The sequence below is a fragment of the Schistocerca gregaria genome, chromosome 7, assembly GCF_023897955.1.
Source record: "Schistocerca gregaria isolate iqSchGreg1 chromosome 7, iqSchGreg1.2, whole genome shotgun sequence".
NCBI lineage: Eukaryota > Metazoa > Arthropoda > Insecta > Orthoptera > Acrididae > Schistocerca > Schistocerca gregaria.
The window spans coordinates 206121002-206146191 of NC_064926.1; the positions used below are offsets into that span (position 1 = coordinate 206121002).

The following is a 25190-nucleotide window of genomic DNA, read 5'->3' on the forward strand; positions in this document are numbered from 1 at the left end:
ATCTTCTGCACATCTTCCTGCAACTCGCTAGAGCTCTCTAGCGTCGACATACTCAGTTCGCGGGTGTGTATTTGCACAGAATGCCTCGACAGAAGAAAAATGTCAAACGATAGGCAGCAACTAAATCCCGAAGAGGCAGAGCCTCTTCCTGCTGCCCGGGAGGAGCACCTGCCTAACGGACCCCTGGCCGGCAGCGCCAAGTTTCCAAATAGGCGGCGCTCAGCGCGGCGGAAGACGGCTGCCCCGCCCGCTCCCGCTTCCCTGGCGTCACCGCTATTTGCGACCACTTTGCTCTTCCCGGGATCCCCTCCCTCCCTCCTCCCGCGCGAAGTCCTCGCGGACTGACCGTCGCAGCCACTAAGCGCAAACCCATTGCGGTGCCTGTATGCCAAAGAGAGTGCGCGTCTATCTACATACACACTCCGCGAGCCAACACACGGTGCAAGGCGAAGGGTCAGCGGTACCACTGCTAGTCAGTCCCTTTCGTGTTCCGCTTGCTAATGGAGCGAGAGAAAAACGACTTCTCACATCTTGTTTTTGCCGTCACTACACTAGCTGTACGACGATTGTTGGACGCAGTCTATAAGAGATGCTGCTTCTGCAAACGTTGTCGGTGGTGTTCCGCAAAAAGAAATCTTCTTTCCTCCATTTCAGTTCACAGAGCGTTTCAGTTAACACTTTCACGTTGATTGAACCTACCGGTAATAAACCTGGCAGCACGCCCCTGGATTACTTGGATATCTTCCTTTGATGTGACCTGGTGTGGGTCCCAAACACTCGAGCGTACTGAAGACTGGATCACACAAGAATTCTGTTCGCGGTCTTTTTTTAAAGACGAGCTACCCTTTCCGACAATTCTTTCAACAAAACCGAACATTCGCCTTGGCTACAACCGACCTTACGTCCTCGTTCCACTTGACGTCGCTATGTATCACTACGCAGCACACCGCTAATGCTGATATTCTAACATTACACAGAGCACTATCCCTGGTCTTCTATGTGAACTTTGACTTTTTCACACTTAGAGCAAGCTGCTGCTCATCACACCGGATATTAAACTTTGTGGAAGTCTTCTGCGTCCTCTGACACTCACTCAACGGCGAAAATATCGTTTAGAGGGCAAAAGCGGTTCTATCACCGTTGGCTGGGGCACTCCTGACGGTGCGCTCGTCTCCGATGAACACTCGTGGTTCAGTACTGACGTGCATAACTGAAAAAGTCTTTCAGTATACGTCATACAGACTTTTCGTAGCAGAAATCCACGCCAATTGACTGAACGCAGATCACACTAAATAGACATCTAGACTTGGGATAAAATAACATGAAACCCATCCGTAACGATTGTAGAGAAAAATACGAAGGTTAAGCTATACAACAATCACATCAGAGGAAGACTACATTTAATCAAAAATATGAGTCAGTAAATAAGTAATTTTAGGAATCGTGGTGAGTTTCAAGGGCCTCTTACGCACAACTTTACGCACGCCTAACAGCATTTAAAAAGAGTTACCGCCATTTTACTTTCACAGTGAAACACAACCTGCTGGCTTCTCATACTTCATTACAATTACAGTCGACTGTTGGTAATTCAAGCATACGTAAATCGAAGCGAATGTCAGAATAAGTCAGAGGCTATGTAACACTCGGTAATTCGAATGCTCTCCTCAGTTGTTCAGATAATTATTTAGTCATTCGAATCTTCAAGACACTCCTGTGTTTTCCCCTACAATGTGTAACTTACAGCAGTACGTAAATCAGTTGTCAAATGACTTCAAAGAAGTACAAGGGTTGACCTTCCTCAGAGAGGAAACATGTAACTGAGGCCGTAGAAAAAAAGGTAGAGCATGATACGAAAACATTAGGGACTCCCGCCATTCACGCTGTTGACAACACTGAAGCTGAGAGATAAAACTGCTGAAGACGTATCGTAAGGAGGGAGGAAGCGGGCAAGGGGAGGTTCATACACGCTGACTGAAATGATGTAGTCAATGTGGAGAGCACTAACAGTAACTGTTCGTGGTTGTACGTTAAAGGAAAGGCTAAGTCACTCGCCGTTAGTGTTGGATGGCTCACTTAATGTTTTTAAAGAAAGTAGCTTCGTTTATATTTAGATTTGTGGGGACAATGCGAGGACTAATGGCAATTTATTCGACATCGACAAATAAATCAAACTGAAGCTTTCCAATGTATTTTCCAAAATTTGTGCGTGTCCCTTTGAAATTGTAAAATAAATAAAAAAATAATTAAGTACGTAAAAATCAATTTTCTTTTAGTTTGAGTCCTAGTTGTCACTTCGTTTCTTTTTATACAGAAATAGGGCATGGATGTGTGTGATGTGGTTAGGTTAGTTAGGTTTAAGTAGTTCTAAGTTCTAGGGGACTGGTAACCTCAGAAGTTAAGTCCCATAGTGCTCAGAGCCATTTGAACCATTATACAGAAATAGGGCTGTTATTGAATATAGGTACCATTTTTAACTCATACTCTTACTTCGATTTTGTCCGGTCAAAGTTACTAGAACTTTATGTTGAGACACTTGAACATGGAATTACCGCCAGTCGACTGTTCGTGCGCCATACTCCCGGAATCCGCTACTGCTGCAGAGGCTCTGCTGCCCCTGCCCTGCCCGCTGCGCCTAACAGGCCGGCGCACGCTACCGGCAACACTCGCGATGCTCCCAGAAAAGAAAAATCCACAAGTGACCAGACGGGCGCTGCGCAGCGCGAGAGCCCAGAAAAACCGCTCCGCGGGCTGCTGCCAGCTTCCGGCTGTCCGAGTACAGCCATTGTCCACCAACAGAAACAAAACCGAGAGCCATTCTGTCAAGAACTGGCGTTAAGAGACCGCAGCAGGTGGTTAAGGCACTGGACTTGTATTCGGGAAGAGCGGGGTTCAAATTTCAGTGCAGCCATTCAGAGTACGGTCTGCCGTGAATTCACCACACTGCTGAAGGCTAAGCTGGAACGTTTTTCTTCCTCCCTACCTGTTTTTTCTTACACTGCCACGACGAGAAAGGTGAATCTGCGCAAGTCAATAACAGGAGACGAGAAGCAATAGGCAAGCAGACGCAGAGTCGACTCCCGCCAGAACACGAAGAATTTTGTAAGACCGAGAAATGAGGGTAAATATAAACACCAACAAGTACACAATCATGCAGTTCAGTCATCTGTATGCCATTTGTCTATCGGTTGCAAATAAAATGTGTTCTGAGGTAAAGAAGAAAACAGTAACACATAAATGAGATTTTTCACTCCGCTGCAGAGTGAAAATCTCATTCTGGAAACATCCCCTTGGCTGTGGCTAAGCCATATCTCCGCAATATCCTTTCTTCCAGTAGTCCTAGCTCTGCAAGGTTCGCAGGAGAGCTTCTGTAAAGTTTGGAAGGTAGGGGACAAGGTACTGGCGGAAGTAAAGCTGTGAGGACGGGGCGTCAGTCGTGTTTGGGTAGCTCAGTTGGTAGAGCACTTACCCGAGAAAGGCAAAGGTCCAGAGTTCGAGTCTCGGTCCGGCACACAGTTTTAATCTGCCAGGAAGTTTCAGTAATCCATAAATTACGAAGATAGAGAAAGAAAAGGGTATTGGGGGGAGGGGTATTTGTTTAATTTTCGGCGTCGCAGCCGTTAGGCTGGTGCATTCAACAACACTTCAGCAGAACCGCGAATTATTGTGGTAAAGCTATACTTAACACGCCCTTGGGAAATCTCCCACATGCGTGATGTGCACTGCAGCTAAACATTGAACAAAGCAACTTTTTGTTTTCAAAATTTTTTTTCAGTTGAGTCCGTGTGAATCACGTAATAGTGGCCTAGCTAATAATGCTGTAAGCGGATATGTATACATGCGGCGTTAGTTATGTGCTGAGATAGTAACGAAGTGTAGATGCCGTAAACGAAGAATTCACTGTGGTCGTGCGTCGAAGTACCGGCTGGCGTGAACTTGCAGTGAAATTTCAATGCACGAAATCGAGAGGGAAGGAAGACTTTAGCTCCGTTGTTGTATATGAGTCAACCGTGATACAGCCTGCGATTACCATTATTTCCTCGTGCGTCGTACTGACAAAAGGAAGGAAGATTCTAACGAGGAAGCTGGTTGAGCTCATACTGTGCGCTGTTTAAATAAATCAAATTGTGTTTATTAACAGCGTACTGTCAGAGACAGACCCGGTGTAGCCAAACGCTCTGTTCGTGTCCACGCCATCCGCTAGATAATTTTCCAGATACTCCTTTTAGCCACAGTTGGCCAGAGTATCTCCTGCTCAGACAACAAGACCAGAAGCCAGTGTCGCTATTTTCAGTTTACAACAGTAGTTGAATAAACTGTATGCCCTCCCCTACTAGCGTCGTCTGTTACTATAGCTTCTCTCGTACATAAAACATATCAGATCCTGGCGTTGTAACTACAATCGGATCGAGAATAAACATTGAACAGTAACAAAAGAATAGGTTTCTACGTCGAACAAGTGCATCTGAATGAGGTTTCACGACAGGAAAAATAATCCTGAAAACAAAATCATACATCTGTCGGCAAGGTGTTACATCGTTAAGAAGTACAGCATACAGTAGAATATTACCATTTTTTAGCCTCGACCGAAGGTTGAGTTGGTTTGTCTCCTTCTATACATATAAGGAAAAAAGTATCACCTAATAAATAAATCTACGGAGCCCAAAAAATGAACGATGTAGGTTCTTCGTGGCCCATGAATTCTCGATTTCCCACGTGAGTCCAATCGCATGAATGAGTGTCATTCCAGGATATGCCGAACAAGGTACCTGTAATCAGTCCCCTTTCTTAGACAAACCAGTTCCCCGGTATCGTATGAACAGAACGGAAACACGCCGGTCACTCCATTTACAGCTGACAGTATGCGATAATTCCACTTCATATTTCTATGTTATGATTCCCAGCAGGTGTTGACATAACATTAGAGGCTATTTGTAATCATGACACCTGTCTCGTTTCTACCGTACGACAAGTGCACAATTCTACGTTCTCAAATTTAAAATCTAATAATTTCTTTGATCTGATCCGGTATAAATGCAATTGTACCGTCCAAAAAATTCATCATACAGAACTGCATAATCTAAAAAAAGAGTGTGACTGCAAACAATACCGCCAGTAGCACAGAATGGGCACAGTAATTTCCTTGGATTGCATTCGGAATTACTCTTGTATCTATGGAAGTATCTTCGTACAGGTTATAGCGATTAGGAGTGAAGACAAATCAACGAACGCTTCTGCAAATAAATTACTGTAAAAGGACATACGTTTATTGCGAAAGCGTAGGCCGCTAGGCAAGTTCCAAAATAGCCAAGCGCTATCTCTACACAAATTCTCGTGTATCTGCTGTGCCCATCCATAAAACAAAAACATTTGCTAACTCCTTCATATTTCTGTCTGCTTGCGGTTCAAGTTAACCTGCACACAAGTAAATGCCCTGTTGCACTTGAAGAAAATGTTAAAGAACTTTCTTCTGTCAACACGACCTTCCTAAGGAAAAAAGAAAATAAAATTTACGAATCTGGCGAACTTTCGATGTCAAACAGCAATGTAAGTGCTCCGATTTTCTCTCAGCTACAGTTTTTTCTCTTTCCATTTCTCAGTCACATTACTTTCTTTACCCCTATTTTCATATCTTCTGTTTCATCACGTTCCTCTTTCTCTCTTCCAACTCTTCACTCATGCTCATTGCTCTTATTACGCACAGTTTAAACCAACCTTCCTATACTTTGCCTCTAGTGTTCTACTTTTCGTGAAGTAATATAAATAATTAAATGCCAATAATGTTGTCCTCTCGCGACGAATATGTCGCCTATACTGAATATAAATTGCTTTTTTCTACGCTACTCACATCCTAGTAATTTCTAAAGGTATGCTTTACGTTGGATACAACTGATAACATGGTTCCCGTAATGAATGTGATGGAGAATTCCTGGTTAGATGTGACAAGAGGGCCTAATGTCCTCATCCGACCAGGATAAATAAATAAAAACACAGTTTACATAACAACGGCCGTGGTTGGTTTGGAAATTCCTTCCAGACTTGCGAGAGGCGGCACTACGTCTAGGCAGGCAGGGAGGCGCAGGTGTAACAGCGCGGAGGGCCGGTGTAACCGAAATCGCAGCACTTCGCGGCGCAGCGGGGGCCGGCGGCTTCCGGGCGGATGCTGCGAGACGCAGACGCGAGAGGAGACGTGGCAACGCCGCGACTACTTGTTGCAAGGAAGAGAAGAGGCCGCAGGAGCAGGAATGTGACTCCTCCGCCTCCACCAGCGCCTGCACCTGTTGGTGGCCCCAGCTCGGACGGCCGATAAGATTAGCGGGGTTCGTTTCCAGGCCGCAAGGGAGCGTGACCAGCTCCGGAAGGGAAAGGACCCCGGCCACCCGAGGGTAGCCGCTCGTCATGTGTTTGGAAGCGCCGCCTCCGCAGCTGAGGTTGACCTCTTCCTGCTACGCAAGCGGCTGACTATGAAATGTCTTACGTCAGAAGACACGGGCGCTCTAAATGACACTCCACTGATGCCGCAATTGCGCTCTTGTCACGATGCTTCCATGACGATTCAGAGAACATGCATACAGAAGAGTCAACGAGAAACACAGTACAACCACTAAGCAAGGGTGCTTCCGCTCGTTCATACCTCCAGACTAACAGTGGGCGATAATATCAGGAGGATGTACGAGGCCTATTAGACAGCATTAAAAGCTAATGCTTAAGCAAATTCTACCAACGACACAGCCTTGACCAAAGCTTCAAAAGTTCGTCGGTGTGGCTATCGAATTTATAACTAAAATCACAACTGTAATATTACAGGAAAAAGATGCCGAAGTGCCGTTAATATAAAAGACGAAGAGCAGCTGGAATGTATATATTGTATAGGAACAAGAAGAGGGCATTAGAAGCTCTAAAACGAATATGCCTCAAAAAATAATTCCGTCTATGCAAAAGTACGTTGACTTATCTCTATTGGCCTTTCAGACACGGGATATCTTTTTCTGCCTGTCCAGTTGAACTGACAGCAAGAGTCAAGCGAACTTCCGCCAGCAAAATGTCCGCCTCTTCCCTTATATATTGTTGGACAGAACGCAATTCACGAATTGAATGAGTCTAAAATATTTAAAGTCTGAGTCGCTGAAGTTTCAAAGTTGTCATGCGTGAAAAATGTTACAAACATTCTGAGCATATAAACAATACGAAATAAGACCAGTTGATGAAAGCACCGCACGTTTTGCACTCGCAATGGCAATAGCAGAAAATGCGACAGCAGTCTACAAAGACATTTCACATTCAAATTATGCACTGACACTTCCTTTCCGGTATGACAACAACTGTTTTTTCTTACAGACACTATGAGGCATATAGTAGAAAGCTGTTTACTTCACCACGGACACAAATAAGAGGCGTACAATTAAAAACATCCGCTAACGTAATCAGCCAGTATATGTTTCTCTGGCTTCGTAGGGAAGCACACTATGGTACAGTGCAGGCACTGGAGACGCACCGTCACCGCGAAAGCAACAAGTCTGCGCGCCGGTGACAGATGAAATGTTTACCTTTAGGAGGGTGCTGCGAAGAGATCCGGTGTCCTTGTGAAGGAACTGAAGAAGAGCGCTGTGGCAGCAGCGACGACGCTCGTGTAATCCTGTCCGGTAGAGCACGGCGAGTCACCACTAAATCACAACTAGAATGACGCGGCCGCGAGCGGCATTTGGCGTTGACTCCGGCTGCTGGGCGGACGATCCATGTGGCGGCGCGGCGGTGAGCTTTTCCGCGTAAGACGAACGCTCCTGCTTACGAGGGATGGACACGCACTCACTTCGCGTAATTAGAGGCGCGAGCACACCGGGGAGCGAACAGGTGGCGTGGGACTGTCACTCGACGGCTGTGAACGGTCGCTGACGGGCCACGGACAAATGATGCCTGCTGCGCTCCACTGTTTACCGACCACCACACGCTCTCGCTCGACCCGCTCGCGCCGAAGTCGGCTCGCCAAGTGCGCGCGGAGCGCGAGTCGGCACTCAGCTGGGCTGGCGGAGTGGAGGGGATGACAGCGGCGGAGTGGTGGGGGGCGCGGGCGGAGGAGGGGGAGAAGACAGGCGCGGAGGGTTCGCGCGCTCGCCGCCGCGCACGTCCGGCGCTGGCAGCGCGGCAGATAATAGCGAGTGTACAGTGCCTGATGAAAGCCAATTACCGGCGGCGCGGCGGATCGATGCGGCTGCTGCCGTGCCTTGCTGTGTGCACGCGTGTGCGTGCGTGTGTGAGAGCGGCGAGCAGCGCTGGCCTGGGTGCGGCCGCCGGCGCCGCACGCGGAAGCACCGCCAGACAATCGGCCGCGCAGACAAACCGGTTTCGCGGAAGGATGACGCAGTCTCCCGCAGCACCGCCTTTATGGCAGCAGATGAGGAGCACGAACCCGTTTAATCAGCCCTGCTGACCGGTAATGACTGCGAGGCACTTGTGCTTTACAGTATCTGAATTTTTTTTTTTTCACTGTCGTTCAGAAGATCGAACCAAAGGTTAAGGAATGAACCTAAGAGCGCTGATGCGACATATTTATTTCTTTGAGCCCTAAGTCGTACAAAACTGCACATTAACTAACTGTGCAGTATTATGGGATAGAAATTCTTCCAATCCATGTGTGGCATACAGCAAACCAGAGCTTAACAGTATTTACACTAAGATGGTATCTGTTCTTTCGGGTCCGCAGCTCGTAGTCGTGCGGTAGCGTTCTCGCTTCCTGCGCCCGGGTTAAATAAATATATATGGTTACAAAAAAAGTTCCCGGGTTCGATTCCCGGCGCGGTCAAGGATTTTCTCTGACTTGTGATGACTGGGTGTTGTGTGATGTCCTTAGGTTAGTTAGGTTTAAGTAGTTCTAAGTTCTAGGGGACTGATGACCATAGGTATTAAGTCCCATAGTGCTCAGAGCGATTTGAACATTTTTTTTGTTCTTTCGGACATTTCCGAAAGAACAGATACCATCGGTAACCATGCAACTCGTTAGAATGAAATCACAATGAAGTGACCACCCTTAGCTGCTTACAGGCGTTGATATACGTCAACGGGGACAGATGAAAATGTGTGCCGCGACCGGAACTCGAACCTCATCTGTCCCCGTTGACGTATATCAACGCCTGTAAGCAGCTAACGGTGTTCATTTCATTGTAACTTAACAGTATTGGTTAAAAACAGTCTTGGTTGCAATTTTACTCTTTATTTTTCAACGACGCGTTTCGCCTTATTTAGGCATCTTCAGGTTATCTTTCGCGTCCATCTACAAAAGATAACCTGAAGGTACCTAAATACGGAGAAACGCGTCGTTGAAAAATAAAATTGCAACCAAGACTGTTTTTAACCAATACTATTATGGGATACCTAAAATAACGATCTTCATAGTTCACATCCACGTGTCCAAGGCACGCTTGTGTTCCGTTACAAAGAGCTTTTAACGGAATTGGGTTGTTAGCCCAATGCCCAACCCTCCTCCTTTGTCCGGGCTTGCGACCGACAGTGGCTGTTGCAAGGCAACTGACCCCAGGTGGTGCTAAACGAGACAAGGAAAAAGTATTAATAATCGAAAGAAGAGTGATAAGAAAGTTATTGGACCGATCTTAGATAAAGGAGAATGGAGGAGGAGGAGAATGAGGAAGTCTGTCACATGATGGAACGACCAACAATCATACAGAAGTTGAAGTGCAAAAGAATTCAGTGGGCGGGCCACGCATGTCAGAAGAAAGACAGATGAAGAAACCAACTGGGGGAAGGCAAGCCCCAGATGCCCCATAGCACTACGAAGGCAGCGCTGGATGGAAGACACGGCAAAGGACCTGGAAACTCTGAAGATTGAAGATGCACGGAGGAACCAGGATTGGACGCAGTGGCACAGCGCGTGGTCTGCAGGGCCTGTGACCGTAGGATAGTTTCCTCCTACGTTACCTCCCCCCAGAATTGGGCAACAGCAACAGCTCCGTCTTCTACAATTGTCTGCTCTTCCATCTCTGGATCACTCAGGACACCATGGACAGTGGGATAGCTTATCCAATGACTGTTCTCCTTTAGAATATCCCCATTTGACAAGGTTGTCCCTAAATTCACCAATAACTGATCTTAGCCGTGCACCAATCTCTGATCTCTATGTGCACCAATCCAGGCTGTAGACACTCAGCACATATGACCCATTTTTGAAGTTGATCACATCTAACGGCCCACAGTGCATGGATACATTGTGCAGATGGTGAACTGAAGAAACTACCAAATCTGGTGGTAGATGGCAATGTCGTACGAGTAAATGATTACATTCCACATTTTTCCTTTCAACATCAGCAGCTTTACGACACACCGACCGACGTGGCATGATGGTTAGCACGCTCATCTCCCGTTCGGGAGGACGACGGTTGAAATCCGCTTTCGGTCATCCAGATTGAGGTTTCCTGTGACTTACCTAAATCTCCCCAGATCCGTGTTTGTGCTCCGTCTGATTGTAGATGGGACGTTAAACCCTTACCTTACTTTATAATGTGGTCAGTCTATATAAGCAGTAAATACACTCCTGGAAATGGAAAAAAGAACACATTGACACCGGTGTGTCAGACCCACCATACTTGCTCCGGACACTGCGAGAGGGCTGTACAAGCAATGATCACACGCACGGCACAGCGGACACACCAGAAACCGCGGTGTTGGCCGTCGAATGGCGCTAGCTGCGCAGCATTTGTGCACCGCCGCCCTCAGTGTCAGCCAGTTTGCCGTGGTATACGGAGCTCCATCGCAGTTTTTAACACTGGTAGCATGCCGCGACAGCGTGGAAGTGAACCGTATGTGCAGTTGACGGACATTGAGCGAGGGCGTATAGTGGGCATGCGGGAGGCCGGGTGGACGTACCGCCGAATTGCTCAACACGTGGGGCGTGAGGTCTCCACAGTACATCGATGTTGTCGCCAGTGGTCGGCGGAAGGTGCACGTGCCCGTCCACCTGGAACCGGACCGCAGCGACGCACGGATGCACGCCAAGACCGTAGGATCCTACGCAGTGCCTTAGGGGACCGCACCGCCATTTCCCAGCAAATTAGGGACACTGTTGCTCCTGGGGTATCGGCGAGGACCATTCGCAACCGTCTCCATGAAGCTGGGCTACGGTCCCGCACACCATTAGGCCGTCTTCCGCTCACGCCCCAACATCGTGCAGCCCGCCTCCAGTGGTGTCGCGACAGGCGTGAATGGAGGGACGAATGGAGACGTGTCGTCTTCAGCGATGAGAGTCGCTTCTGCCTTGGTGCCAATGATGGTCGTATGCGTGTTTGGCGCCGTGCAGGTGAGCGCCACAATCAGGACTGCATACGACCGAGGCACATAGGGCCAACACCCGGCATCATGGTGTGGGGAGCGCGAAATCTCCTACACTGGCCGTACACCTCTGGTGATCGTCGAGGGGACACTGAATAGTGCACGGTACATCCAAACCGTCATCGAACCCATCGTTCTACCATTCCTAGACCGGCAAGGGAACTTGCTGTTCGAACAGGACAATGCACGTCCGCAAGTATCCCGTGCCACCCAACGTGCTCTAGAAGGTGTAAGTCAACTACCCTGGCCAGCGAGATCTCCGGATCTGTCCCCCATTGAGCATGTTTGGGACTGGATGAAGCGTCGTCTCACGCGGTCTGCACGTCCAGCACGAACGCTGGTCCAACTGAGGCGCCAGGTGGAAATGTCATGGCAAGCCTTTCCACAGGACTACATCCAGCATCTCTACGATCGTCTCCATGGGAGAATAGCAGCCTGCATTGCTGCGAAAGGTGGATATACACTGTACTAGTGCCGACATTGTGCATTCTCTGTTGCCTGTGGCTATGTGCCTGTGGTTCTGTCAGTGTGATCATGTGATGTATCTGACCCCAGGAATGTGTCAATAAAGTTTCCCCTTTCTGGGACAATGAATTCACGGTGTTCTTATTTCAATTTCCAGGGGTGTATATAAATATATACACGGTGTTCTTATTTCAATTTCCAGGCATTAGTTTAGTAAACAAGTTCGTAAAGTTTTTGGTATTCAGGTTGCTACGGGTTTATTTATCGATTTTTTTTAAGTTCACTGTTGCTGTTTGAGTTTTCATAATCTCATTTTGTCACCTGGTGGTTGTGACTGGAGCTACGGACGCTACAAAAGGTAGTGCCAACTGGAGAAACCGAAACATTTCCGACATATACTTCTCTTTAAGTTCAATAGCCGGGAGACAGCAGCAGAACCAGACGCAAACATTTGAGCCGTGTATGTGTATTATATCATTGGACAGAGCACTTCAAGAAAATCGTTTTCTTGTTTAAGGAGGATCGTTTTGACATCAGTCTCTCTTCACGTTCAGGAAGACTTTGGGGGGTTTGATGAAGATCGTTTAAACGCAGTAATCCACAATGATCCATGCCCTTGTATTCGAGAACTGGCAAATATAAAGAACCGTGTTTTTTCTTTTTATTTAGCACGTCTGGTTCCGTAGGACCAAATTCAGGAGCAAATCTCCAAAGTCATGGAAAGTGTCAGTACATGAAATTACAACAGAAAAGTAATAACAGATAAAATAAAATGTTTAAGAATCCAAGAAACCGTCAAGTCGTAAGTTTATGCATACGCAATCAACAATATAACACAGGAGTCAGCTTAATTTTTCAAGGAGCTCCTCGACAGAATAGATGGAGTATCCATGAGGAAACTCTTCAGTTCACATTTAAAAGCGTGTGGGTCATTCCACCACCGTGAGACATTTGCACGCAATGGGGAAGCTTCACAAATCGGGTGTATGGGTACCGCATGCTCTAAGCCAAAATCACAAAACTCAGCGGGTGGCCATATGTCCATCTCTTCTTGCTGGTTATGAATTGGCTGGTGAACAACGCCGACCATTCTTATCCTGTATCGTTACTGGTGACGAGAAATGATGTCTTTATGCTAACATAAGGAAAAGGAAGGAATGGTCGAGCCAAAACAAAGCAGCAACTGCCCTTAAACAAAGAACTGCGCTCATCCATAAAAATAATGTTATGCATCTGGTGGAACAGTGACGGTGTTGTGTACTACAATCTGCTTCCCCGAGGTGTAACCATAACTGCTGTCAAAAACTGAGTTGTCTTGCAGACGTAGTCCAAGAACAACGACCATGAAGACTGCATGATGTGGTACTACTCCACGATAACGTCCCCCCGAATTCGGCTAAACTGACAAAAAACACTATACAGGAGTTGGGCTGGGAAGTCATTCCGTATCCACCTTATTCATCTGATCTTGCACCTTCAGATTTTTGCCTTTCCCGCTCTCTATCGATTTTCAAGGATCTTTCTCTCCGGATGAAAACGCGCGCCGGCCCTTGGTGGCCGAGCGGTTCTAGGCGCTACAGTCTGGAACCGCGTGACCGCTACTATCGCAGGTTCGAATCCTACCTCGGGCATGGATGTGTGATGTCCTTAGGTTAGTTAGGTTTACGTAGTTCTAAGTTCTAGGGGACTGATGACCTGAGATGTTAAGTCCCATAGTGCTCAGAACCATTTGACTCATTTTTTTTAAAATGCGCTCCGAACATGGATCGACGAGTTCTTCGCCTCAAAACCACGTCTATCGGTTGTAGACACCCTGTGATCAGTCCTGCAGTTTAATACAGCGCGACGTCCATTTGCATTGCATGGGCAGAGATGTACCACACAGTGCACGCATATCCGCTGCAGAGGAACAGAGTGCCATGACAGAGGTTCTGGTGGCTTGAGGTTGGCCTCCCATTACCGCCAGTAAGTTTCCCAATGAAGTTATGGATTTGTCTGTACGCATAACGCTTACAGACAGATCTACAGGGTGGATGTACACTGAAGAGCGAAAGAAACTAGTACACCTGCTTAATATCGTGTAGGGCCCCCGCGAGCATACAGAAGTGCCGGAACACGATATGGCATACACTCGAGTAAGGTCTGAAAAAGTGCTGAAGGGAATTGACACCATGAAGCCTGCAGGGCTGTCCATAAATCTAGAAGAGTACGAGGGGGTGGAGATCTCTTCCGAACAGCAAGTTGCAAGGCATCCCAGATATGCTCAATAACGTTCATCTTTGGGGAGCTTGGTGGCCAGCGGGAAGTGCTTAGACTCAGAACAATGTTACTGGAGCCACTCGGTAGCAAATCCGGACGTGTGGGGTATCGCATTGTCCTGCTGAAATTTCCCAAGTCCATCAAAATGGACAATGGACACGAATGGATGCAGGTGATTAGACAGGATGCTTACCTACGTGTCACCTATCAGAGTCGTATCTAGATGTATTAGGGGTCATATCTCACTCCAACTGCACACGCCCCAACCATTACAGAGCCTCCACCAGTTTGAACAGTATCCTGCTGACATGCAGGGTCCATGGATTCGTTAAGTTGTCTCCATACCCGTACACATCCATCAGCTCGATACAATTTGAAACGAGACTCGTCCGACCAGGCAACATGTTTCCAGTCATCAAAGGTCCAATGTCGGGGTTGACGGGCCCAGGCGACGCGTAAAGCTTCGTGTCGTGCCGTCATCAAGAGTACACGAGTGGGCCTTCGGCTCCGAAAGCCCACATCGAAGATGTTTCGTTGAATGGTTTGCACGCTGACACTTATTGATGGCCCAGCATTGAAATATGCCACAGTTTGCGGAAGGGTTCCACTTCAGTCACGTTGAACGATTATCTTTAGTCGCCGTAGGTCCCAGTCTTGCAGGATCTTTTTCTGGCCACAGCGGTATAGGAGGTTTGAAGTTTTACCGGATTCCTGATATTCACGGTGAAATGATCGTACGGGAAAATACCCATTTCATCGCTACCTCGGTGCTGTGACCCATTGCTCGTGCACCGTCTATAACACCACGTTCAAACTCACTTATATCTAGTTAACCTGCCATTGTAGTAGCAGTACCGATCTAACAACTGCGCCAGACACGTGTTGTCTTATATAGGCGTTACCGACCGCACCACCGTAACCTGCCTTCTTACATATCTCTGTACTTGAATACGCATACCTATACCAGTTTCTTTGGCGTTTCAGTGTAATTAAACTTCCACTACTTGAGAGAGCCCCCTTCAATAACGAGTGATTGTAGGTCATTGAAACTTTTGGAAATATTTGTAAGGACACGAGGAACAGAAATAGCCAATAATCCATTGATAGAAGTACATTTTATGTCGCCGGCCGGAGTGGCCGTGCGGTTCTAGGCGCTACAGTCTTGAACCGAGCTGTCACTACGGTCGCAGGTTCGAATCCTGCCTCGGGCATGGATGTGTGTGAAGTCCTTAGGTTAGTTAGGTTTAATTAGTTCTAAGGTCTAGGCGACTGATGACCTCAGAAGTTAAGTCGCATAGTGCTCAGAGCCATTTTTGAACATTTTATGTTCTATACGAGAGGGTGTTCAAATGGTACAAATGGCTCTGAGCACTATGCGACTTAACTTCTGAGGTCATCAGTCGCCTAGAACTTAGAACTAATTAAACCTAACTAACCTAAGGACATCACACACATCCATGCCCGAGGCAGGATTCGAACCTGCGACCGTAGCGGCCGCGCGGTTCCAGACTGTGGCGCCCAGAACCGCATGGCCACTCCGGCCGGTCGAGAGGGTGTCATTTATTAATTATGTACGAAGCGTATGTTCCAGGATACAAACATTGCTCAACGACATGACATCTGCATTCTCTACAGGCTGGAACCGCACTAGAGATTCCGCAACTGTTCGCAGCACTTTTGGAACGGTTGACCGTGTAACGTTCACCTGTCGTCACACAGCTCGTAAACTGCTTGAATATTGCACATTACGTCCAGCATTCTGAACCATGGCAACAGTAGCTTTCTCAGCAGTTTGTGGCACAAATGGTCGTCGACCTATCCCACGAACAGTCCCCAATTCGCCAGTTAATTGGAAAATCCTAATCTCGTTCTTTCGATTCCGGTGAGGAAAGAGGATCTCTTGGTGTTCCTTAAATGTGTCGATACGCTCCAAGATCAGAAGCACTGTTGCTGTTGTTTTGATAAAAACAACTTTACGCGTGAAGCCCTGCTCCCCACATTTCTGCAACTGTAATGAGCATCAATGCTAGTTCAATGCTACGTCGTCGTACCAGCACCGGCTTGTCATGCCATTGACACTATTACCAACGTAAACCCTGCAGCGCACACTCTGGACATCATTCCTATGAAGTTGGGTACACAGTCGGTAAATGGTTTTCCGTCTACACTGATTCAAGTGGCGAAAGTTTAATTACAACGGCCCTGTACAACATGACTACAGTGCAGTTCACACTTAGGTACTTGGAAAAGGTTCCATAAAATCATTTTTACACTATTTCTCCACCGTGCCACTCTCGAATACGACTTCGGGAAAATGAATTACTAAATCGTTCCATGTGAGCTCTGATTTCTCTTATTACTTTGCGATGTTCATTTCATCCTATGTAGGCGGGCGTCTACAAAATGTGAGGGTTGGTACTTTAATAGTGGCAACTATTTATTTATAGCTCGAACAGAATAGATAATTGTTTCAAAGTTTTACTGACCTTCAAAGTAGTCGCCAGCATTGTGTATAACCCTTTGCCAGCGATGTGGAAGTCGTAGGATACTCTTTGGAGTCCCAGTTGTGTTGACAGTTCGAGCGGCGCTGTCTATTGCCCGACGAATTTGTAGCGGTTCTGAATCGAATGCCGTGAAGTGTTGAAGCAATTTAGAAATCGAGTTGAGCTCACGAGGGCTTAAGTCAGGGGAATGCAGTAGGTGGTATAGCACTTAGCACCCACATCAGTCAAACAAATCAGTAACAGCTTGCACTGTACGTGCTTGAGCATTGTCCTGCAAAATGATGGTCAGGTCCCGCAGAAAGTGTCATCACTTCTGTCTCTATGCTGTTCATTTTTGGAACAAAACCTACGACCAGCTTATAGCGCCGGCTCCAGTAGGCAACATGTGATTCAGCTACCGCTACCGCCGAGTTTAATGCAGCCCGCAATGCCTTCAAACACTGTCGGTAACATATTCATATTCTCTCGGCCACTACGTGGAAACTACTTACTAGTTCTACAGATTTTAATTTGGTTCAGTTTTGTTCCAGGCTACGTTCTCGCTGAAGGCGAAGATTTTAAGTCAGTCAGAAAAACGCGTTTAGATGCCACTTTTGTAAATTTGTCTTGAATAATTCGAAAACTACCTCCTCTAGCGAAAACTTATCCCAGTGCAAAATTTAACTATGTTAAATTTCCTGCAAAAAGGGTCCCATATATTTTTAAAAGGGCCCCATATATTTTTCTGCAGCAGGTTGATTTAACCGAAGTCGGTAGGGGCAGCAGAATCATCCTGTATATAACTGAGGTCGGCGTACAAGGCAATAATAATATATATTTCCACAATATATCTGTACGTTATTATGCACTCAAAATGATAATTAATTGAAACCCTCAGCTGCCGACAGGTGTTGTTGATATACCTCGATGGGGACATCGAGGTATACCAACAACACCTTTCGGCAGCTGAGGGTTTCAATTAACTATCATTTATTCTAGCGAAGCTGCACGGTCATCAATGGTATCTGTTCTTTCGAGAACAGTTACTATCTTCATATATATGCACTCAAAAGTTAACCACTCCAAAAGTAATCGTTTGTGTTATTTTGTTAACGGAAGCCTGCACGTGGGACGGCAATTCTCTACTCTAGTTTCTGCTAGTCTCAGACCATATTTGACGCATGATACAGAACGTTGAAAGGAGTCCATTACTGCCTTGTTCTCGGATGGCGGGCGCAGATGTGTAGCGGTTACGATGTGCTTACTGCACAATACGGTGGCCCTCGTGCTCAGATGTGGTAGACCAGAGCCTTGAGGACGTTTCCATGCAGTCCAACATCATGGCACTGTTCCATCCGAACGTCCCGCAAATCTCGATATTTCATGATTCGAGAAGCCAGTCAAATGGAGACAAACTCTGTCAGGTACACAAGTACGCGTCATCCCCGTGTACTTCACAATCATCGTTCAATATCTGGTGCCATTCATGCCCGTTACATACTCTAACAAGCCTGTTAACCACATTAAACACGAACAATACTCTGGTGGCCGTCCTACCCTTATCAAAGAATTGCAGCTCTAATCATTTCCACATTTTTTCCGACGATACGCACGTTTACGAAGCTATATTGCCATCTGTGTCGTTTGGATTCTTCACTTGTTTTGTCAGGCAGTGTATAATATAAACGACGTAGTGTACAGAAATACTTATACACACTGATGAGAGAACGAACAGCGCATGAAGTTGAAGGGAGACAGAAGTGTAGGTCGTAATGAAATGCAGTTAATAGAGCAAAGGAGTCGAAACAGCATGTTTAAGAGAGTAATATGAAGAAATTGGTTTTTGAGCTGACGTAAAAAGAACATTGATAGCAACCTTTGGAAACTGATCCATGTAACTGTTACCCGTTGCTTAGAAATTAAAATGGTAAATTAATCGCATATTAGGCAGGCTGATACCAGAATATAAGACACAAACCAGTATTTTAGTCCGTATTTGACCACATGCTTGTAAAAGTAGCAATAGTTGTTTAGAAATTAGAATGACGAATTAATTGTATATTAGGAAGGCTGATACTACAATACATTACACAAACCAGTATTTTTGTCCGTATTTTACCACATCCTTGTGAAAGTAGCAGGAGAGTCTCTGACTTCCTTAAACTACTTCATAAAGGAATAAAGACGGTATCACATACTTTAAGAACTACTGAATACATTAAAAAACTCTTTGTTCTTTCTTCTGTCACGTCTCCGGTTGGAAAATAGCAGAATACAATTATTTTCTGATTTTTTACTTCAAATCTTTGCATTATAGTAAATATAAAAATATTAAATTTCATTAACTGGTAACTGCAGACGATCACAGTCAACGTGTTCAATCTTTGCATTATAGTAAATATAAAAATATTAAATTTCATTAACTGGTAACTGCAGACGATCACAGTCAACGAGTTCAATGCAACTTTCCTACGACAATTTTTAGTCATCTTATTTTGTGGGACTAACAGTTAGGTTCTTTGTCTATCAAGACGTAAAATGCAGTAGCTGTAGAATGTAATGAGTAAATATAATTTTTAGTTACTTAACCGGAATGTAGAACACGCCGTAAGAAGCAACGAGGTCGGAACAGTAATACAGTTACCGGCAAGGGCTGATGTTAGAGCTCCGGGAAATTTTTGCCGTACATTAAGGGAGGCGGAACGAAGAAGAACACATTATTTCCGCCAAACAAGCCGTCTCAAAGTTTCCAGTGCACGGACAAATATTCTATTTACTGGGCGCAGTGGCGCGCTGAGACGTAACAGTCGTAACTCATACCCGACCTTTGACTTTTCGTCGCAGTTATCATTTTCTGTCGACACTTGGCCATTTGGTTTATCACTAAAACAGCGGATTATTGAGAGTGGTCGGACAACAGACGCCGAGGAGGATTACAATTACGCTGGAATACTTTCAGATGTGTGTGTCTTCGGTTTGACGTTACGCCTACTAGTTTCAACTTACGTCTCAGCTTGTGCTAAGATAATGAAACGAAGATGTTCACGATAGACGCTATAATACGTCTGGAAATAAACGGCGACTTCAAACTGCTTGAGCGAAAGAAAATATCTTCCACTTTCAGAAAAATGATATACACTCCTGGAAATTGAAATAAGAACACCGTGAATTCATTGTCCCAGGAAGGGGAAACTTTATTGACACATTCCTGGGGTCAGATACATCACATGATCACACTGACAGAACCACAGCTACATAGACACAGGCAACAGAGCATGCACAATGTCGGCACTAGTACAGTGTATATCCACCTTTCGCAGCAATGCAGGCTGCTATTATCCCATGGAGACGATCGTAGAGATGCTGGATGTAGTCCTGTGGAACGCCTTGCCATGCCATTTCCACCTGGCGCCTCAGTTGGACCAGCGTTTGTACTGGACGTGCAGACCGCGTGAGACGACGCTTCATCCAGTCCCAAACATGCTCAATGGGGCACAGATCCGGAGATGTTGCTGGCCAGGGTAGTTGACTTACACCTTCTAGAGCACGTTGGGTGGCAAGGGATACATGCGGACGTGCATTGTCCTGTTGGAACAGCAAGTTCCCTTGCCGGTCTAGGAATGGTAGAACGATAGGTTCGATGACGGTTTGGATGTACCGTGCACTATTCAGTGTCCCTTCGACGATCACCAGAGATGTACGGCCAGTGTAGGAGATCGCTCCCCACACCATGATGCCGGGTGTTGGCCCTATGTGCCTTGGTCGTATGCAGTCCTGATTGTGGCGCTCACCTGCACGACGCCAAACACGCATATGACCATCATTGGCACCAAGGCAGAAGCGACTCTCATCGCTGAAGACGACACGTCTCCATTCGTTCCTCCATTCATGCCTGTCGCGACACCACTGGAGGCTGGCTGCACGATGTTGGGGCGTGAGCGGAAGACGGCCTAACGGTGTGCGGGACCGTAGCCCAGCTTCATGGAGACGGTTGCGAATGGTCCTCGCCGATACCCCAGGAGCAACAGTGTCCCTAATTTGTTGGGAAGTGGCGGTGCGGTCCCCTAAGGCACTGCGTAGGATCCTACGGTCTTGGCGTGCATCCTTGCGTCGCTGCGGTCCGGTCCCAGGTCGACGGGCACGTGCGCCTTCCGCCGACCACTGGCGACAACATCGATGTACTGTGGAGACCTCACGCCCCACGTGTTGAGCAATTCGGCGGTACTTCCACCCAGCCTCCCGCCTGCCCACTATACGCCCTCGTTCAAAGTCCGTCAACTGCACATACGCTTCACGTCCACGCTGTCGCGGCATGCTACCAGTGTTAAAGACTGCGATGGAGCTCCGTATGCCACGGCAAACTGGCTGACACTGACGGCGGCGGTGCACAAATGCTGCGCAGCTAGCGCCATTCGACGGCCAACACCGCGGTTCCTGGTGTGTCCGCTGTGCCGTGCGTGTGATCATTGCTTGTACAGCCCTCTCGCAGTGTCCGGAGCAAGTATGGTGGGTCTGACACATCGGTGTCAATGTGTTCTTTTTTCCATTTCCAGGAGTGTAGATTAGTGGTAACAAAATGAGACCGAATTAAGCAACGTTGATGTTTAATTCATAATTTTTGTTGTACTACTCCAATGTAGACATGAATAACATAGAAATGGGGGTTAATTTCTGCTTTGGATGAATAATGATTTCTGTTCGTATCGAGGCTTTGTATTACCACCTTTGTTATGACGTCACTGAACAGGAAAATGGACTGATCACTAAAATCCTTGCTGGAACGTTTTATGGAATGCACGCTATTAAGAACTCCCATAGTCAAGTCTGTTGAATGATCCACGTAACTGTTCGTCCAGAGTAGTTACTGAAAAGTATAAACAGAGCTATGGGAATATTAAGAGAAGGTGAGTAACAGATACGTCTAGCTTTAAGTTCTTCATCACAATGACGACCCTGGAATTCACACCTAAGTGTTCGGCAGAGGATTCGGACTATTTCTCTACCATTATAAAATGGTTCAAATGGCTCTGAGCACTATGGGACTTAACATCTAATGTCATCAGTCCCCTAGAACTTAGAACTACTTAAACCTAACTAACCTAAGGGCATCACACACATCCATGCCCGAGGCATGGTTCGAACCTGCGACCGTAGCGGTCGCGTGGTTCCAGAATGTAGCGCGTAGAACCGCTCGGCCACTCCGGCCGGCTCTACAATTATAATAAAAGGATAATTTCTGACGGTATTCTTTCCTATTGTAAGTGTGTTGATGACAATTTTGTTTTATTTACGGGCAATGAGCAGGATGTAGCTGATTTGGCTAATGCATTCATCCCGCTGCACTCAAATGTCATGTTTACTGTGGAATTGGAAACGAATAAGAGCCTGAATTATTGGGATCTGCAGATAGAGGACTTGCAGGTTCCTCCTTGGACATAATTAAGAAGCAGAGAACCACTAATTTAATTATCATTGGTGATTCTTACCAAATAGCCGCGCGTGGTAACCGCGTGGTCCAGGGCGCCTTGTCACGGTCCAAGCGGCTCACCCCGTCGGAGGTCCGAGTCCTTTCTCGGGCATGGGCGTGTGTGTTGTTCTTAGCGTAAGTTAAAATTAGATTAAGTAGTGTGTAGGCTTAGGAACCGATGACCTCAGCAGTCTGGTCCCATAAGACATTAGCACAAATTTCAAATTTTTTCTTGTCAAACAAGAATGCACAAATGTGCGTTGTTCTACAGAATGCCAACAGATTAGCCACGTTAGACCTGGACCAAGCATGCAATGAGACAGAGCCAGACATGCAGACAGGGTTCCAAAATGGTTGCACGGAATGTATTATTCGTGAAATAAAGGATTCAGTTTTTAACAGAAAACGGATAAAGTGTTAAAGTTTGCTTCTGTCTCTTACTGAGGACAGTTTCGCGAAGGTATCGCAAGGGCATTTAGGATATATTAGATCGGTGCCTAAGTTCGTAGCGTTTTTGTTTGCATGTTGATATTCCGGTTGCGATGGGTTTATTTAACGATTGTCATTTTTTATTTGTAGTCCACTGTTCGTATATGAGTTTAAATGCTGTCATTTTGAGATAGTAGAGCTGTGGAAGCTACTAAATGGAGTGCCGAATCGGAAGATTTCTGACTTATTCTTCTGTTTGAGTTCAATAAAGGGGTGAAAACAGCGGAGGCAGCCAGAAGCATTTGCGCCGTGTACCGCGATAATGCCACTGGACAGAGCACGACAAGAAAATGATTTTCTCGTTTGAAGGAGGCTCGTTTTACATTAGTGATCCTTCACGTTCAGGAAGACCTTCTGGGTTTGATGAAGATCGTTCAAAGCATTAATCCATCATGATCTGCGTCACTGTACTCCAGAAGCGGCAAATGTGATTGAAGTGTGAGCGTTTCAATATCGTGCGACATTTGCATGCATTGTGGAAGGTTGAAATCTCGGGCGTGTGGGTACCGCGAAAATAAAGGAATGGTTGAATCCGAACAAAACAGCAACTCCCTGTACAAAGACCTGCGCGTATCCACGAAAGATAATGTGATGCATCTAGTGGAACAGCGACGGTGTGGTGTACTATGAACCGCCATCTCTGCTGTCAAAAGCTGACGCAGTCCACGAACAACTACCAGGAAGACTGAAGTGAAGTGAAGTGAAGTGAAGTGATGCTAGTCCGCGATAATGACGCCCGCATTCTGCTGGACTGGACTTAGGAAAAAAAAAAGAATATGAGAGAATATTAAAATCTCGTATGCCTGGTTAATGGCGGACAGATATAACACAGCAGGTTGATTTAACCGAAGTCGGTAGGGGCAGCAGAATCATCCTGTATATAACTGAGGTCGGCGTACAAGGCAATAATAATATATATTTCCACAATATATCTGTACGTTATTATGCACTCAAAATGATAATTAATGTTACAAAAAGGTACGGCCAAACTTTCAGGAAACATTCCTCACACACAAAGAAAGAAAATATGTTATGTGGACATGTGTCCGGAAACATTTACTTTCCATGTTAGAGCTCATTTTATTACTTCTCTTCAAATCACATTAACCATGGAATGGAAACACACAGCAACAGAACGTAACCGTGAGATTTCAAACACTTTGTTACAGGAGATGTTCAAAATGTCCTCCGTTTGCGAGGATACATGCATCCACCCTCCGTCGCATGGAATCTCTGATGCGCTGATACAGCCCTGGAGAATGGCGTATTGTATCACAGGCGTCCACAATACGAGCACGAAGAGTCTCTACATTTGGTACCGGGGTTGCGTAGACAAGAGCTTTCAAATGGCCCCATAAATGGAAGTCAAGAGGGTTAAGGTCAGGAGACCGTGGAGGCCATGGAATTGGTCCGCCTCTACCAATCCATCGGTCACCGAATCTGTTGTTGAGAAGCGTACGAACACTTCGACTGAAATGTGCAGGAGCAGCATCGTGCATGAACCACATGTTGTGTCGTACTTGTAAGGGCACATGTTCTAGCAGCACAGGTAGAGTATCCCGTGTGAAATCATGATAACGTGCTCCATTGAGCGTGGGTGGAAGAACATGGGGCCCAATCAAGACATCACCAACAATGCCTGCCCAAACGTTCACAGAAAATCTGTGTTGATGACGTGATTGCACAATTGCGTGTGGATTCTCGTCAGCCCACACATGTTGATTGTGAAAATTTACAAATTGATCATCAGAATCCAGGAAGTACAGTACATAATGACGAAACTAAAATGAGCTCTAACATGGAAATTAATCGTTTCCGGACACATGTCCACATATATACATATATATAGAAATTGGGTTGGGAAGTCATTCGGCACCCACCTTATTCATTTGATCTTGCGCCCTCAGATTTCCACCTTTTCCGCTCTCTATCGAACAATCTTTAAGGATCTTCCTCTCCGGATGAAAATATGCTCCAAACATGGCTCGACATTTTCTTCGCCGCAAAACCACGTGATTTCTACAGCTGCGGAATCGAAAAATTAATCCAGCACTGGCAGACTTGTAAATGGTGAAGGAGAGTATATTGCTGATAACTAAAGTCTCCATTGCGTGTATCTATTGTGTTTATTAAACATATAGACAAACTTTACGAACTTATGTACCAGCCTCATAGCCTGTATAAAGGCTTTGAGACACACAGAAAGCCCAGATAAGTGCTACGCACTTCGGTTGGTGAAAACCCGAGTAAAATCTTCAAACCAGTTGGCTACTAAATATCACGTGGATGCTGTGATGAAATATATATTGGAAAAAGGGTCGTGACCTTCGAACAGATTTAATGAACGCTGCAATAAAAATTCCACGGCCTTACTATGCCACCTTGCCTAGGATAAAAATAGTTTGGAAGCAATTGAAAATACTTTAATTGTCTGACATATAAAGCCCAAAGGATTAGACTTGGATATTTTGGAAGAGATCGAAATCTACAAAAAAAAATTAATGATATCCCCCTCCCCCCCCTGCTTCTGCTATGGACATTCGCTCACTGTTGTTACTGTTGTTTGAATAGTTTGTTTCTGAACACAAATATCCAGTTTGCACTGACATAGTATGTTATTCTCATTTTCATACAGATAGGAACAATTCTGAGACGTCAAAGTGTCACCAATTTAGTGGAGAGAAGTGGGGGGT

General features: G+C 46.0%; 1 protein-coding gene across 2 annotated transcripts in view; it reads right to left on the bottom strand.

The window, feature by feature from the left end:
• Positions 1 to 8051, bottom strand: part of LOC126281598 (ets DNA-binding protein pokkuri-like) — a 183375-nt gene extending 175324 nt beyond the window's left edge. The window contains exon 1 of one of the 2 annotated variants that reach the window (XM_049980696.1): positions 7545 to 8051. The gene's annotated coding sequence lies outside the window, so the exon portion shown is untranslated. The remainder of the gene's footprint in view (positions 1 to 7544) is intronic. The other variant, XM_049980695.1, reaches the window with a different exon arrangement.
• Positions 8052 to 25190: the final 17139 nt, after the last annotated feature.